Raw genomic sequence first — 15,377 nt, 5'->3', positions numbered from 1 at the left:
ACTACTCAGAGAATATGATTTTCAGGGATGGATTTTTAGCCCAATTCAAGTTGATGAAAAGTGGTTTCGTGAAAATTGCAGAAAATTTTTTTTCAGAAACTCCGGGGTGCCTTGAGGTCGCGATGCACCACGCGACAGTTGTATATCAAAACTGAGTCACTCAGATCACACGAGTACCCAAGCATGCTTGAAACTCATTCAAATGCAAGTGCCTCTATCTCTTTTCTTGATTGTTTCCCACTCATTCCTTTTGGTTTGGGTAACATGTCAAAATCCCATGCCCAGAGAACTTCAGGTAGAGCTCGCGGAAATGCTCAGTGGACAACCCAGGCAGGGTAAGGATCAGTATTTCCACACTACTCAGAGAATTTTTATTTTCAGTGATGGATTTTTAGCCCAATTCAAGTTGAAGAAAAGTGGTTTCGTGAAAATCGCAGAAAATTTTTTTTCAGAAACTCCGGGGTGCCTGGAGGTCGCGGTGCACCACGCGACAGTTGTATTACAAAACTGAGTCACTCAGATCACACGAGTACCCAAGCATGCTTGAAACTCATTCAAATGCAAGTGCTTCTATCTGTTGTCTTGATTGTTTCCCACTCATTCCTTTTGGTTTGGGGAACATGTCAAAATCCCATGCCCAGAGAACTTCAGGTAGAGCTTGCGGAAATGCTCAGTGGACAACCCAGGCAGGGTAAGGATAAGTATTTCCACACTACTCAGATAATTTTTATTTTCAGTGATGGATTTTTAGCCCATTTCAAGTTGAAGAAAAGTGGTTTCGTGAAAATCGCAGAAAATTTTTTTTCAGAAACTCCGGGGTGCCTGGAGGTCGCAGTGCACCACGCGACAGTTGTATTCGAAAACTGAGTCACTCAGATCACACGAGTACCCAAGCATGCTTGAAACTCATTCAAATGCAAGTGCTTCTATCTGCTGTCTTGATTGTTTCCCACTCATTCCTGTTGGTTTGGGGAACATGTCAAAATCCCATACCCAGAGAACTTCAAGTAGAGTTCCTGGAAATGCTCAGTGGACACCCCAGGTAGGGTAAGGATCAGCATTTCCACACTACTCAGAGAATATGATTTTCAGGGATGGATTTTTAGCCCAATTCAAGTTGATGAAAAGTGGTTTCGTGAAAATTGCAGAAAATTTTTTTTCAGAAACTCCGGGGTGCCTTGAGGTCGCGATGCACCACGCGACAGTTGTATACCAAAACTGAGTCACTCAGATCACACGAGTACCCAAGCATGCTTGAAACTCATTCAAATGCAAGTGTTTCTATCTGTTGTCTTGATTGTTTCCCACTCATTCCTTTTGGTTTGGGGAACATGTCAAAATCCCATGCCCAGAGAACTTCAGGTAGAGCTCGCGGAAATGCTCAGTGGACAACCCAGGCAGGGTAAGGATCAGTATTTCCACAGTACTCAGAGAATTTTTATTTTCAGGGATGGATTTTTAGCCCAATTCAAGTTGAAGAAAAGTGGTTTCGTGAAAATCGCAGAAAATTTTTTTTCAGAAACTACGGGGTGCCTGGAGGTCGCGGTGCACCACGCGACAGTTGTATTACAAAACTGAGTCACTCAGATCACACGAGTACCCAAGCATGCTTGAAACTCATTCAAATGCAAGTGCTTCTATCTGCTGTCTTGATTGTTTCCCACTCATTCCTGTTGGTTTGGGGAACATGTCAAAATCCCATACCCAGAGAACTTCAAGTAGAGTTCCTGGAAATGCTCAGTGGACACCCCAGGTAGGGTAAGGATCAGCATTTCCACACTACTCAGAGAATATTGATTTTCAGGGATGGATTTTTAGCCCAATTCAAGTTGATGAAAAGTGGTTTCGTGAAAATTGCAGAAAATTTTTTTTCAGAAACTCCGGGGTGCCTTGAGGTCGCGATGCACCACGCGACAGTTGTATACCAAAACTGAGTCACTCAGATCACACGAGTACCCAAGCATGCTTGAAACTCATTCAAATGCAAGTGCTTCTATCTGTTGTCTTGATTGTTTCCCACTCATTCCTTTTCGTTTGGGTAACATGTCAAAATCCCATGCCCAGAGAACTTCAAGTAGAGTTCGCGGAAATGCTCAGTGGACACCCCAGGTAGGGTAAGGATCAGCATTTCCACACTACTCAGAGAATATTTATTTTCAGGAATGGATTTTTAGCCCAATTCAAGTTGATGAAAAGTGGTTTAGTGAAAATTGCAGAAAATTTTTTTTCAGAAACTCCGGGGTGCTTGGAGGTCGCGGTGCACCACGCGACAGTTGTATTCGAAAACTGAGTCACTCAGATCACACGAGTACCCAAGCATGCTTGAAACTCATTCAAATGCAAGTGCTTCTATCTGCTGTCTTGATTGTTTCCCACTCATTCCTTTTGGTTTGGGTAACATGTCAAAATCCCATACCCAGAGAACTTCAAGTGGAGTTCCCGGAAATGCTCAGTGGACACCCCAGGTAGGGTAAGGATCAGCATTTCCACACTACTCAGAGAATATTTATTTTCAGGGATGGACTTTTAGCCTAATTCAAGTTGATGAAAAGTGGTTTCGTGAAAATTGCAGAAAATTTTTTTTCAGAAACTCCGGGGTGCCTTGAGGTCGCGATGCACCACGCGACAGTTGTATACCAAAACTGAGTCACTCAGATCACACGAGTACCCAAGCATGGTTGAAACTCATTCAAATGCAAGTGCTTCTATCTGTTGTCTTGATTGTTTCCCACTCATTCCTTTTGGTTTGGGGAACATGTCAAAATCCCATGCCCAGAGAACTTCAGGAAGAGCTCGCGGAAATGCTCAGTGGACAACCCAGGCAGGGTAAGGATCAGTATTTCCACACTACTCAGAGAATTTTTATTTTCAGTGATGGATTTTTAGCCCAATTCAAGTTGAAGAAAAGTGGTTTCGTGAAAATCGCAGAAATTTTTTTTTCAGAAACTCCGGGGTGCCTGGAGGTCGCGATGCACCACGCGACAGTGGTATTCCAAAACTGAGTCACTCAGAACACACGAGTACATAAGCATGCTTGAAACTCATTCAAATGCAAGTGCTTCTATCTGTTGTCTTGATTGTTTCCCACTCATTCCTTTTGGTTTGGGTAACATGTCAAAATCCCATGCCCAGAGAACTTCAAGTAGAGTTCACGGAAATGCTCAGTGGACTCCCCAGGTAGGATAAGGATCAGCATTTCCACACTACTCAGAGAATATTTATTTTCATTGATGGATTTTTAGCCCAATTCAAGTTGATGAAAAGTGGTTTCGTGAAAATTGCAGAAAAAATTTTTTTCTGCCTGGAGTGCCTGGAGGTCGCGATGCACCACGCGACAGTGGTATTCCAAAACTGAGTCACTCAGATCACACGAGTACATAAGCATGCTTGAAACTCATTCAAATGCAAGTTCCTCTATCTCTTTTCTTGATTGTTTCCCAATCATTCCTTTTGGTTTGGGGAACATGTCAAAATCCCATGCCCAGAGAACTTCAGGTAGAGCTCGCGGAAATGCTCAGTGGACAACCCAGGCAGAATAAGGATCAGTATTTCCACACTACTCAGAGAATTTTTATTTTCAGTGGTGGATTTTTAGCCCAATTCAAGTTGAAGAAAAGTGGTTTCGTGAGAATCGCAGAAAATTTTTTTTCAGAAACTCCGGGGTGCCTGGAGGTCGCGGAGCACCACGCGACAGTTGTATTCCAAAACTGAGTCACTCAGATCACACGAGTACCCAAGCATGCTTGAAACTCATTCAAATGCAAGTTCCTCTATCTCTTTTCTTGATTGTTTCCCAATCATTCCTTTTGGTTTGGGGAACATGTCAAAATCCCATGCCCAGAGAACTTCAGGTGGAGCTCGCGGAAATGCTCAGTGGACAACCCAGGCAGGGTAAGGATCAGTATTTCCACACTATTCAGAGAATTTTTATTTTCAGTGATGGATTTTTAGCCCAATTCAAGTTGAAGAAAAGTGGTTTGGTGAAAATCGCAGAAAATTTTTTTTGAGAAACTCCGGGGTGCCTGGAGGTCGCGGTGCACCACGCGACAGTTGTATTCGAAAACTGAGTCACTCAGATCACACGAGTACCCAAGCATACTTGAAACTCATTCAAATGCAAGTGCTTCTATCTGTTGTCTTGATTGTTTCCCACTCATTCCTTTTGGTTTGGGGAACATGTCAACATCCCATGCCCAGAGAACTTCAAGTAGAGTTCGCGGAAATGCTCAGTGGACACCCCAGGTAGGGTAAGGATCAGCATTTCCACACTACTCAGAGAATATTTATTTTCATTGATGGATTTTTAGCACAATTCAAGTTGATGAAAAGTGGTTTCGTGAAAATTGCAGAAAATTTTTTTTCAGAAACTCCGGGGTGCCTGGAGGTCGCGACGCACCACGAGACAGTGGTATTCCAAAACTGAGTCACTCAGATCACACGAGTACCCAAGCATGCTTGAAACTCATTCAAATGCAAGTTCCTCTATCTCTTTTCTTGATTGTTTCCCACTCATTCCTTTTGGTTTGGGGAACATGTCAACATCCCATGCCCAGAGAACTTCAGGTAGAGGTCGTGGAAATGCTCAGTGGACAACCCAGGCAGGGTAAGGATCAGTATTTCCACACTACTCAGAGAATTTTTATTTTCAGTGATGGATTTTTAGCCCAATTCAAGTTGAAGAAAAGTGTTTTCGTGAAAATCGCAGAAAATTTTTTTTCAGAAACTCCGGGGTGCCTGGAGGTCGCGGTGCACCACGCGACAGTTGTATTCCAAAACTAAGTCACTCAGATCACACGAGTACCCAAGCATACTTGAAACTCATTCAAATGCAAGTGCTTCTATCTGATGTCTTGATTGTTTCCCACTCATTCCTTTTGGTTTGGGGAACATGTCAAAATCCCATGCCCAGAGAACTTCAAGGAGAGTTCGCGGAAATGCTCAGCGGACACCCCAGGTAGGGTAAGGATCAGCATTTCCACACTACTCAGAGAATATTTATTTTCAGGGATAGATTTTTAGCCCAATTCAAGTTGATTAAAAGTGGTTTCGTGAAAATTGCAGAAATTTTTTTTTCAGAAACTCCGGGGTGCCTTGAGGTCGCGATGCACCACGCGACAGTTGTATTTTAAAACTGAGTCACTCAGATCACACGAGTACCCAAGCATGCTTGAAACTCATTCAAATGCAAGTTCCTCTATCTCTTTTCTTGAATGTTTCCCAATCATTCCTTTTGGTTTGGGGAACATGTCAAAATCCCATGCCCAGAGAACTTCAGGTGGAGCTCGCGGACATGCTCAGTGGACAACCCAGGCAGGGTAAGGATCAGTATTTCCACACTACTCAGAGAATTTTTATTTTCAGGGATGGATTTTTAGCCCAATTCAAGTTGAAGAAAAGTGGTTTCGTGAAAATCGCAGAAAATTTTTTTTCAGAAACTCCGGGGTGCCTGGAGGTCGCGGTGCACCACGCGACAGTTGTATTCCAAAACTGAGTCACTCAGATCACACGAGTACCCAAGCATACTTGAAACTCATTCAAATGCAAGTGCTTCTATCTGATGTCTTGATTGTTTCCCACTCATTCCTTTTGGTTTGGGGAACATGTCAAAATCCCATGCCCAGAGAACTTCAGGTAGAGCTCGCGGAAATGCTCAGTGGACAACCCAGGCAGGGTAAGGATCAGTATTTCCACACTACTCAGAGAATTTTTATTTTCAGTGATGGATTTTTAGCCCAATTCAAGTTGAAGAAAAGTGGTTTCGTGAAAATCGCAGAAAAATTTTTTTCAGAAACTCCGGGGTGCCTGGAGGTCGCGGAGCACCACGCGACAGTTGTATTCCAAAACTGAGTCACTCAGATCACACGAGTACCCAAGCATGCTTGAAACTCATTCAAATCCAAGTGCTTCTATCTGTTGTCTTGATTGTTTCCCACTCATTCCTTTTGGTTTGGGGAACATGTCAAAATCCCAGGCCCAGAGAACTTCAGGTAGAGATCGTGGAAATGCTCAGTGGACAACCCAGGCAGGGTAAGGATCAGTATTTCCACACTACTCAGAGAATTTTTATTTTCAGTGATGGATTTTTAGCCCAATTCAAGTTGAAGAAAAGTGGTTTCGTGAAAATCGCAGAAATTTTTTTTTCAGAAACTCCGGGGTGCCTGGAGGTCGCGGTGCACCACGCGACAGTTGTATTCCAAAACTGAGTCACTCAGATCACACGAGTACCCAAGCATGCTTGAAACTCATTCAAATGCAAGTTCCTCTATCTCTTTTCTTGATTGTTTCCCAATCATTCCTTTTGGTTTGGGGAACATGTCAAAATCCCATGCCCAGAGAACTTCAGGTGGAGCTCGCGGAAATGCTCAGTGGACAACCCAGGCAGGGTAAGGATCAGTATTTCCACACTACTCAGAGAATTTTTATTTTTAGTGATGGATTTTTAGCCCAATTCAAGTTGAAGAAAAGTGGTTTCGTGAAAATCGCAGAAAATTTTTTTTCAGAAACTCCGGGGTGCCTGGAGGTCGCGGTGCACCACGCGACAGTTGTATTCGAAAACTGAGTCAGTCAGATCACACGAGTACCCAAGCATGCTTGAAACTCATTCAAATGCAAGTGCTTCTATCTGTTTTCTTGATTGTTTCCCACTCATTCCTTTTGGTTTTGGTAACATGTCAAAATCCCATGCCCAGAGAACTTCAAGTAGAGTTCGTGGAAATGCTTAGTGGACACCCCAGGTAGGGTAAGGATCAGCATTTCCACACTACTCAGAGAATATTTATTTTCATTGATGGATTTTTAGCCCAATTCAAGTTGATGAAAAGTGGTTTCGTGAAAATTGCAGAAAAATATTTTTCAGAAACTCCGGGGTGCCTGGAGGTCGCGATGCACCACGCGTCAGTGGTATTCCAAAAGTGAGTTACTCAGATCACACGAGTACATAAGCATGCTTGAAACTCATTCAAATGCATGTTCCTCTATCTCTTTTCTTGATTGTTTCCCAATCATTCCTTTTGGTTTGGGGAACATGTCAAAATCCCATGCCCAGAGAACTTCAGGTGGAGCTCGCGGAAATGCTCAGTGGACAACCCAGGCAGGGTAAGGATCAGTATTTCCACACTACTCAGAGAATTTTTATTTGCAGTGATGGATTTTTAGCCCAATTCAAGTTGAAGAAAAGTGGTTTGGTGAAAATCGCAGAAAATTTTTTTTCAGAAACTCCGGGGTGCCTGGAGGTCGCGGTGCACCACGCGACAGTTGTATTCGAAAACTGAGTCACTCAGATCACACGAGTACCCAAGCATACTTGAAACTCATTCAAATGCAAGTGCTTCTATCTGTTGTCTTGATTGTTTCCCACTCATTCCTTTTGGTTTGGGGAACATGTCAACATCCCATGCCCAGAGAACTTCAAGTAGAGTTCGCGGAAATGCTCAGTGGACACCCCAGGTAGGGTAAGGATCAGCATTTCCACGCTACTCAGAGAATATTTATTTTCATTGATGGATTTTTAGCCCAATTCAAGTTGATGAAAAGTGGTTTCGTGAAAATTGCAGAAAAATTTTTTTCAGAAACTCCGGGGTGCCTGGAGGTCGCGACGCACCACGAGACAGTGGTATTCCAAAACTGAGTCACTCAGATCACACGAGTACCCAAGCATGCTTGAAACTCATTCAAATGCAAGTTCCTCTATCTCTTTTCTTGATTGTTTCCCACTCATTCCTTTTGGTTTGGGGAACATGTCAACATCCCATGCCCAGAGAACTTCAGGTAGAGCTCGCGGAAATGCTCAGTGGACAACCCAGGCAGGGTAAGGATCAGTATTTCCACACTACTCAGAGAATTTTTATTTTCAGTGATGGATTTTTAGCCCAATTCAAGTTGAAGAAAAGTGTTTTCGTGAAAATCGCAGAAAATTTTTTTTCAAAAACTCCGGGGTGCCTGGAGGTCGCGGTGCACCACGCGACAGTTGTATTCCAAAACTGAGTCACTCAGATCACACGAGTACCCAAGCATACTTGAAACTCATTCAAATGCAAGTGCTTCTATCTGATGTCTTGATTGTTTCCCACTCATTCCTTTTGGTTTGGGGAACATGTCAAAATCCCATGCCCAGAGAACTTCAAGGAGAGTTCGCGGAAATGCTCAGCGGACACCCCAGGTAGGGTAAGGATCAGCATTTCCACACTACTCAGAGAATATTTATTTTCAGGGATAGATTTTTAGCCCAATTCAAGTTGATTAAAAGTGGTTTCGTGAAAATTGCAGAAATTTTTTTTTCAGAAACTCCGGGGTGCCTTGAGGTCGCGATGCACCACGCGACAGTTGTATTTTAAAACTGAGTCACTCAGATCACACGAGTACCCAAGCATGCTTGAAACTCATTCAAATGCAAGTTCCTCTATCTCTTTTCTTGAATGTTTCCCAATCATTCCTTTTGGTTTGGGGAACATGTCAAAATCCCATGCCCAGAGAACTTCAGGTGGAGCTCGCGGACATGCTCAGTGGACAACCCAGGCAGGGTAAGGATCAGTATTTCCACACTACTCAGAGAATTTTTATTTTCAGTGATGGATTTTTAGCCCAATTCAAGTTGAAGAAAAGTGGTTTCGTGAAAATCGCAGAAAATTTTTTTTCAGAAACTCCGGGGTGCCTGGAGGTCGCGGTGCACCACGCGACAGTTGTATTCCAAAACTGAGTCACTCAGATCACACGAGTACCCAAGCATACTTGAAACTCATTCAAATGCAAGTGCTTCTATCTGATGTCTTGATTGTTTCCCACTCATTCCTTTTGGTTTGGGGAACATGTCAAAATCCCATGCCCAGAGAACTTCAGGTAGAGCTCGCGGAAATGCTCAGTGGACAACCCAGGCAGGGTAAGGATCAGTATTTCCACACTACTCAGAGAATTTTTATTTTCAGTGATGGATTTTTAGCCCAATTCAAGTTGAAGAAAAGTGGTTTCGTGAAAATCGCAGAAAATTTTTTTTCAGAAACTCCGGGGTGCCTGGAGGTCGCGGAGCACCACGCGACAGTTGTATTCCAAAACTGAGTCACTCAGATCACACGAGTACCCAAGCATGCTTGAAACTCATTCAAATCCAAGTGCTTCTATCTGTTGTCTTGATTGTTTCCCACTCATTCCTTTTGGTTTGGGGAACATGTCAAAATCCCAGGCCCAGAGAACTTCAGGTAGAGATCGTGGAAATGCTCAGTGGACAACCCAGGCAGGGTAAGGATCAGTATTTCCACACTACTCAGAGAATTTTTATTTTCAGTGATGGATTTTTAGCCCAATTCAAGTTGAAGAAAAGTGGTTTCGTGAAAATCGCAGAAAATTTTTTTTCAGAAACTCCGGGGTGCCTGGAGGTCGCGGTGCACCACGCGACAGTTGTATTCCAAAACTGAGTCACTCAGATCACACGAGTACCCAAGCATGCTTGAAACTCATTCAAATGCAAGTTCCTCTATCTCTTTTCTTGATTGTTTCCCAATCATTCCTTTTGGTTTGGGGAACATGTCAAAATCCCATGCCCAGAGAACTTCAGGTGGAGCTCGCGGAAATGCTCAGTGGACAACCCAGGCAGGGTAAGGATCAGTATTTCCACACTACTCAGAGAATTTTTATTTTTAGTGATGGATTTTTAGCCCAATTCAAGTTGAAGAAAAGTGGTTTCGTGAAAATCGCAGAAAATTTTTTTTCAGAAACTCCGGGGTGCCTGGAGGTCGCGGTGCACCACGCGACAGTTGTATTCGAAAACTGAGTCAGTCAGATCACACGAGTACCCAAGCATGCTTGAAACTCATTCAAATGCAAGTGCTTCTATCTGTTTTCTTGATTGTTTCCCACTCATTCCTTTTGGTTTGGGTAACATGTCAAAATCCCATACCCAGAGAACGTCAAGTGGAGTTCCCGGAAATGCTCAGTGGACACCCCAGGTAGGGTAAGGATCAGCATTTCCACACTACTCAGAGAATATTTATTTTCAGGGATGGATTTTTAGCCCAATTCAAGTTGATGAAAAGTGGTTTCGTGAAAATTGCAGAAAAATATTTTTCAGAAACTCCGGGGTGCCTGGAGGTCGCGATGCACCACGCGTCAGTGGTATTCCAAAACTGAGTCACTCAGATCACACGAGTACATAAGCATGCTTGAAACTCATTCAAATGCATGTTCCTCTATCTCTTTTCTTGATTGTTTCCCAATCATTCCTTTTGGTTTGGGGAACATGTCAAAATCCCATGCCCAGAGAACTTCAAGGAGAGTTCGCGGAAATGCTCAGTGGACACCCCAGGTAGGGTAAGGATCAGCATTTCCACACTACTCAGAGAATATTTATTTTCAGGGATGGATTTTTAGCCCAATTCAAGTTGATTAAAAGTGGTTTCGTGAAAATTGCAGAAAATTTTTTTTCAGAAACTCCGGGGTGCCTTGAGGTCGCGATGCACCACGCGACAGTTGTATTTTAAAACTGAGTCACTCAGATCACACGAGTACCCAAGCATGCTTGAAACTCATTCAAATGCAAGTGCCTCTATCTCTTTTCTTGATTGTTTCCCACTCATTCCTTTTGGTTTGGGGAACATGTCAAAATCCCATGCCCAGAGAACTTCAGGTAGAGTTCGGGGAAATGCTCAGTGGACAACCCAGGCAGGGTAAGGATCAGTATTTACACACTACTCAGAGAATTTTTATTTTCAGTGATGGATTTTTAGCCCAATTCAAGTTGAAGAAAAGTGGTTTGGTGAAAATCGCAGAAAATTTTTTTTCAGAAACTCCGGGGTGCCTGGAGGTCGCGGTGCACCACGCGACAGTTGTATTCGAAAACTGAGTCACTCAGATCACACGAGTACCCAAGCATGCTTGAAACTCATTCAAATGCAGGTGCTTCTATCTGTTGTCTTGATTGTTTCCCACTCATTCCTTTTGGTTTGGGTAACATGTCAAAATCCCATGCCCAGAGAACTTCAAGTAGAGTTCGCGGAAATGCTCAGTGGACACCCCAGGTAGGGTAAGGATCAGCATTTCCACACTACTCAGAGAATATTTATTTTCATTGATGGATTTTTAGCCCAATTCAAGTTGATGAAAAGTGGTTTCGTGAAAATTGCAGAAAAATTTTTTTCAGAAACTCCGGGGTGCCTGGAGGTCGCGACGCACCACGAGACAGTGGTATTCCAAAACTGAGTCACTCAGATCACACGAGTACCCAAGCATGCTTGAAACTCATTCAAATGCAAGTTCCTCTATCTCTTTTCTTGATTGTTTCCCAATCATTCCTTTTGGTTTGGGGAACATGTCAAAATCCCATGCCCAGAGAACTTCAGGTGGAGCTCGCGGAAATGCTCAGTGGACAACCCAGGCAGGGTAAGGATCAGTATTTCCACACTACTCAGAGACTTTTTATTTTCAGTGATGGATTTTTAGCCCAATTCAAGTTGAAGAAAAGTGGTTTCGTGAAAATCGCAGAAAATTTTTTTTCAGAAACTCCGGGGTGCCTGGAGGTCGCGATGCACCACGCGACAGTGGTATTCCAAAACTGAGTCACTCAGAACACACGAGTACATAAGCATGCTTGAAACTCATTCAAATGCAAGTGCTTCTATCTGTTGTCTTGATTGTTTCCCACTCATTCCTTTTGGTTTGGGTAACATGTCAAAATCCCATGCCCAGAGAACTTCAAGTAGAGTTCGCGGAAATGCTCAGTGGACTCCCCAGGTAGGATAAGGATCAGCATTTCCACACTACTCAGAGAATATTTATTTTCATTGATGGATTTTTAGCCCAATTCAAGTTGATGAAAAGTGGTTTCGTGAAAATTGCAGAAAAAAATTTTTTCTGCCTGGAGTGCCTGGAGGTCGCGATGCACCACGCGACAGTGGTATTCCAAAACTGAGTCACTCAGATCACACGAGTACATAAGCATGCTTGAAACTCATTCAAATGCAAGTTCCTCTATCTCTTTTCTTGATTGTTTCCCAATCATTCCTTTTGGTTTGGGGAACATGTCAAAATCCCATGCCCAGAGAACTTCAGGTAGAGCTCGCGGAAATGCTCAGTGGACAACCCAGGCAGAATAAGGATCAGTATTTCCACACTACTCAGAGAATTTTTATTTTCAGTGGTGGATTTTTAGCCCAATTCAAGTTGAAGAAAAGTGGTTTCGTGAGAATCGCAGAAAATTTTTTTTCAGAAACTCCGGGGTGCCTGGAGGTCGCGGAGCACCACGCGACAGTTGTATTCCAAAACTGAGTCACTCAGATCACACGAGTACCCAAGCATGCTTGAAACTCATTCAAATGCAAGTGCTTCTATCTGTTGTCTTGATTGTTTCCCACTAATTCCTTTTGGTTTGGGGAACATGTCAAAATCCCATGCCCAGAGAACTTCAAGGAGAGTTCGCGGAAATGCTCAGTGGACACCCCAGGTAGGGTAAGGATCAGCATTTCCACACTACTCAGAGAATATTTATTTTCAGGGATGGATTTTTAGCCCAATTCAAGTTGATTAAAAGTGGTTTCGTGAAAATTGCAGAAAATTTTTTTTTAGAAACTCCGGGGTGCCTTGAGGTCGCGATGCACCACGCGACAGTTGTATTTTAAAACTGAGTCACTCAGATCACACGAGTACCCAAGCGTGCTTGAAACTCATTCAAATGCAAGTGCCTCTATCTCTTTTCTTGATTGTTTCCCACTCATTCCTTTTGGTTTGGGGAACATGTCAAAATCCCATGCCCAGAGAACTTCAGGTAGAGTTCGGGGAAATGCTCAGTGGACAACCCAGGCAGGGTAAGGATCAGTATTTCCACACTACTCAGAGAATTTTTATTTTCAGTGATGGATTTTTAGCCCAATTCAAGTTGAAGAAAAGTGGTTTCGTGAAAATTGCAGAAAATTTTTTTTCAGAAACTCCGGGGTGCCTTGAGGTCGCGATGCACCACGCGACAGTTGTATTTTAAAACTGAGTCACTCAGATCACACGAGTACCCAAGCATGCTTGAAACTCATTCAAATGCAAGTGCCTCTATCTTTTTTCTTGATTGTTTCCCACTCATTCCTTTTGGTTTGGGTAACATGTCAAAATCCCATGCCCAGAGAACTTCAAGTAGAGTTCGCGGAAATGCTCAGTGGACTCCCCAGGTAGGGTAAGGATCAGCATTTCCACACTACTCAGAGAATATTTATTTTCATTGATGGATTTTTAGCCCAATTCAAGTTGATGAAAAGTGGTTTCGTGAAAATTGCAGAAAAAAATTTTTTCTGCCTGGAGTGCCTGGAGATCGCGATGCACCACGCGACAGTGGTATTCCAAAACTGAGTCACTCAGATCACACGAGTACATAAGCATGCTTGAAACTCATTCAAATGCAAGTTCCTCTATCTCTTTTCTTGATTGTTTCCCAATCATTCCTTTTGGTTTGGGGAACATGTCAAAATCCCATGCCCAGAGAACTTCAGGTAGAGCTCGCGGAAATGCTCAGTGGACAACCCAGGCAGGGTAAGGATCAGTATTTCCACACTACTCAGAGAATTTTTATTTTCAGTGATGGATTTTTAGCCCAATTCAAGTTGAAGAAAAGTGGTTTCGTGAGAATCGCAGAAAATTTTTTTTCAGAAACTCCGGGGTGCCTGGAGGTCGCGGAGCACCACGCGACAGTTGTATTCCAAAACTGAGTCACTCAGATCACACGAGTACCCAAGCATGCTTGAAACTCATTCAAATGCAAGTGCTTCTATCTGTTTTCTTGATTGTTTCCCACTCATTCCTTTTGGTTTGGGGAACATGTCAAAATCCCATGCCCAGAGAACTTCAAGGAGAGTTCGCGGAAATGCTCAGTGGACTCCCCAGGTAGGGTAAGGATCAGCATTTCCACACTACTCAGAGAATATTTATTTTCAGTGATGGATTTTTAGCCCAATTCAAGTTGATGAAAAGTGGTTTCGTGAAAATTGCAGAAAAAATTTTTTTCTGCCTGGAGTGCCTGGAGGTCGCGATGCACCACGCGACAGTGGTATTCCAAAACTGAGTCACTCAGATCACACGAGTACATAAGCATGCTTGAAACTCATTCAAATGCAAGTTCCTCTATCTCTTTTCTTGATTGTTTCCCAATCATTCCTTTTGGTTTGGGGAACATGTCAAAATCCCATGCCCAGAGAACTTCAGGTAGAGCTCGCGGAAATGCTCAGTGGACAACCCAGGCAGGGTAAGGATCAGTATTTCCACACTACTCAGAGAATTTTTATTTTCAGTGATGGATTTTTAGCCCAATTCAAGTTGAAGAAAAGTGGTTTCGTGAGAATCGCAGAAAATTTTTTTTCAGAAACTCCGGGGTGCCTGGAGGTCGCGGAGCACCACGCGACAGTTGTATTCCAAAACTGAGTCACTCAGATCACACGAGTACCCAAGCATGCTTGAAACTCATTCAAATGCAAGTGCTTCTATCTGTTGTCTTGATTGTTTCCCACTCATTCCTTTTGGTTTGGGGAACATGTCAAAATCCCATGCCCAGAGAACTTCAAGGAGAGTTCGCGGAAATGCTCAGTGGACACCCCAGGTAGGGTAAGGATCAGCATTTCCACACTACTCAGAGAATATTTATTTTCAGGGATGGATTTTTAGCCCAATTCAAGTTGATTAAAAGTGGTTTCGTGAAAATTGCAGAAAATTTTTTTTTAGAAACTCCGGGGTGCCTTGAGGTCGCGATGCACCACGCGACAGTTGTATTTTAAAACTGAGTCACTCAGATCACACGAGTACCCAAGCATGCTTGAATCTCATTCAAATGCAAGTGCCTCTATCTCTTTTCTTGATTGTTTCCCACTCATTCCTTTTGGTTTGGGGAACATGTCAAAATCCCATGCCCAGAGAACTTCAGGTAGAGTTCGGGGAAATGCTCAGTGGACAACCCAGGCAGGGTAAGGATCAGTATTTCCACACTACTCAGAGAATTTTTATTTTCAGTGATGGATTTTTAGCCCAATTCAAGTTGAAGAAAAGTGGTTTCGTGAAAATCGCAGAAAATTTTTTTTCAGAAACTCCGGGGTGCCTGGAGGTCGCGGAGCACCACGCGACAGTTGTATTCCAAAACTGAGTCACTCAGATCACACGAGTACCCAAGCATGCTTGAAACTCATTCAAATGCAAGTGCTTCTATCTGTTGTCTTGATTGTTTCCCACTCATTCCTTTTGGTTTGGGTAACATGTCAAAATCCCATGCCCAGAGAACTTCAAGTAGAGTTCGCGGAAATGCTCAGTGGACTCCCCAGGTAGGGTAAGGATCAGCATTTCCACACTACTCAGAGAATATTTATTTTCATTGATGGATTTTTAGCCCAATTCAAGTTGATGAAAAGTGGTTTCGTGAAAATTGCAGA

Source organism: Atractosteus spatula, chromosome 8 (assembly GCF_055471065.1).
Source record: "Atractosteus spatula isolate fAtrSpa1 chromosome 8, fAtrSpa1.hap1, whole genome shotgun sequence".
NCBI classification, from domain to species: domain Eukaryota; kingdom Metazoa; phylum Chordata; class Actinopteri; order Semionotiformes; family Lepisosteidae; genus Atractosteus; species Atractosteus spatula.
The sequence above is the reverse complement of the archived record's forward strand: the minus strand, read 5'-3'. Positions refer to the sequence as shown.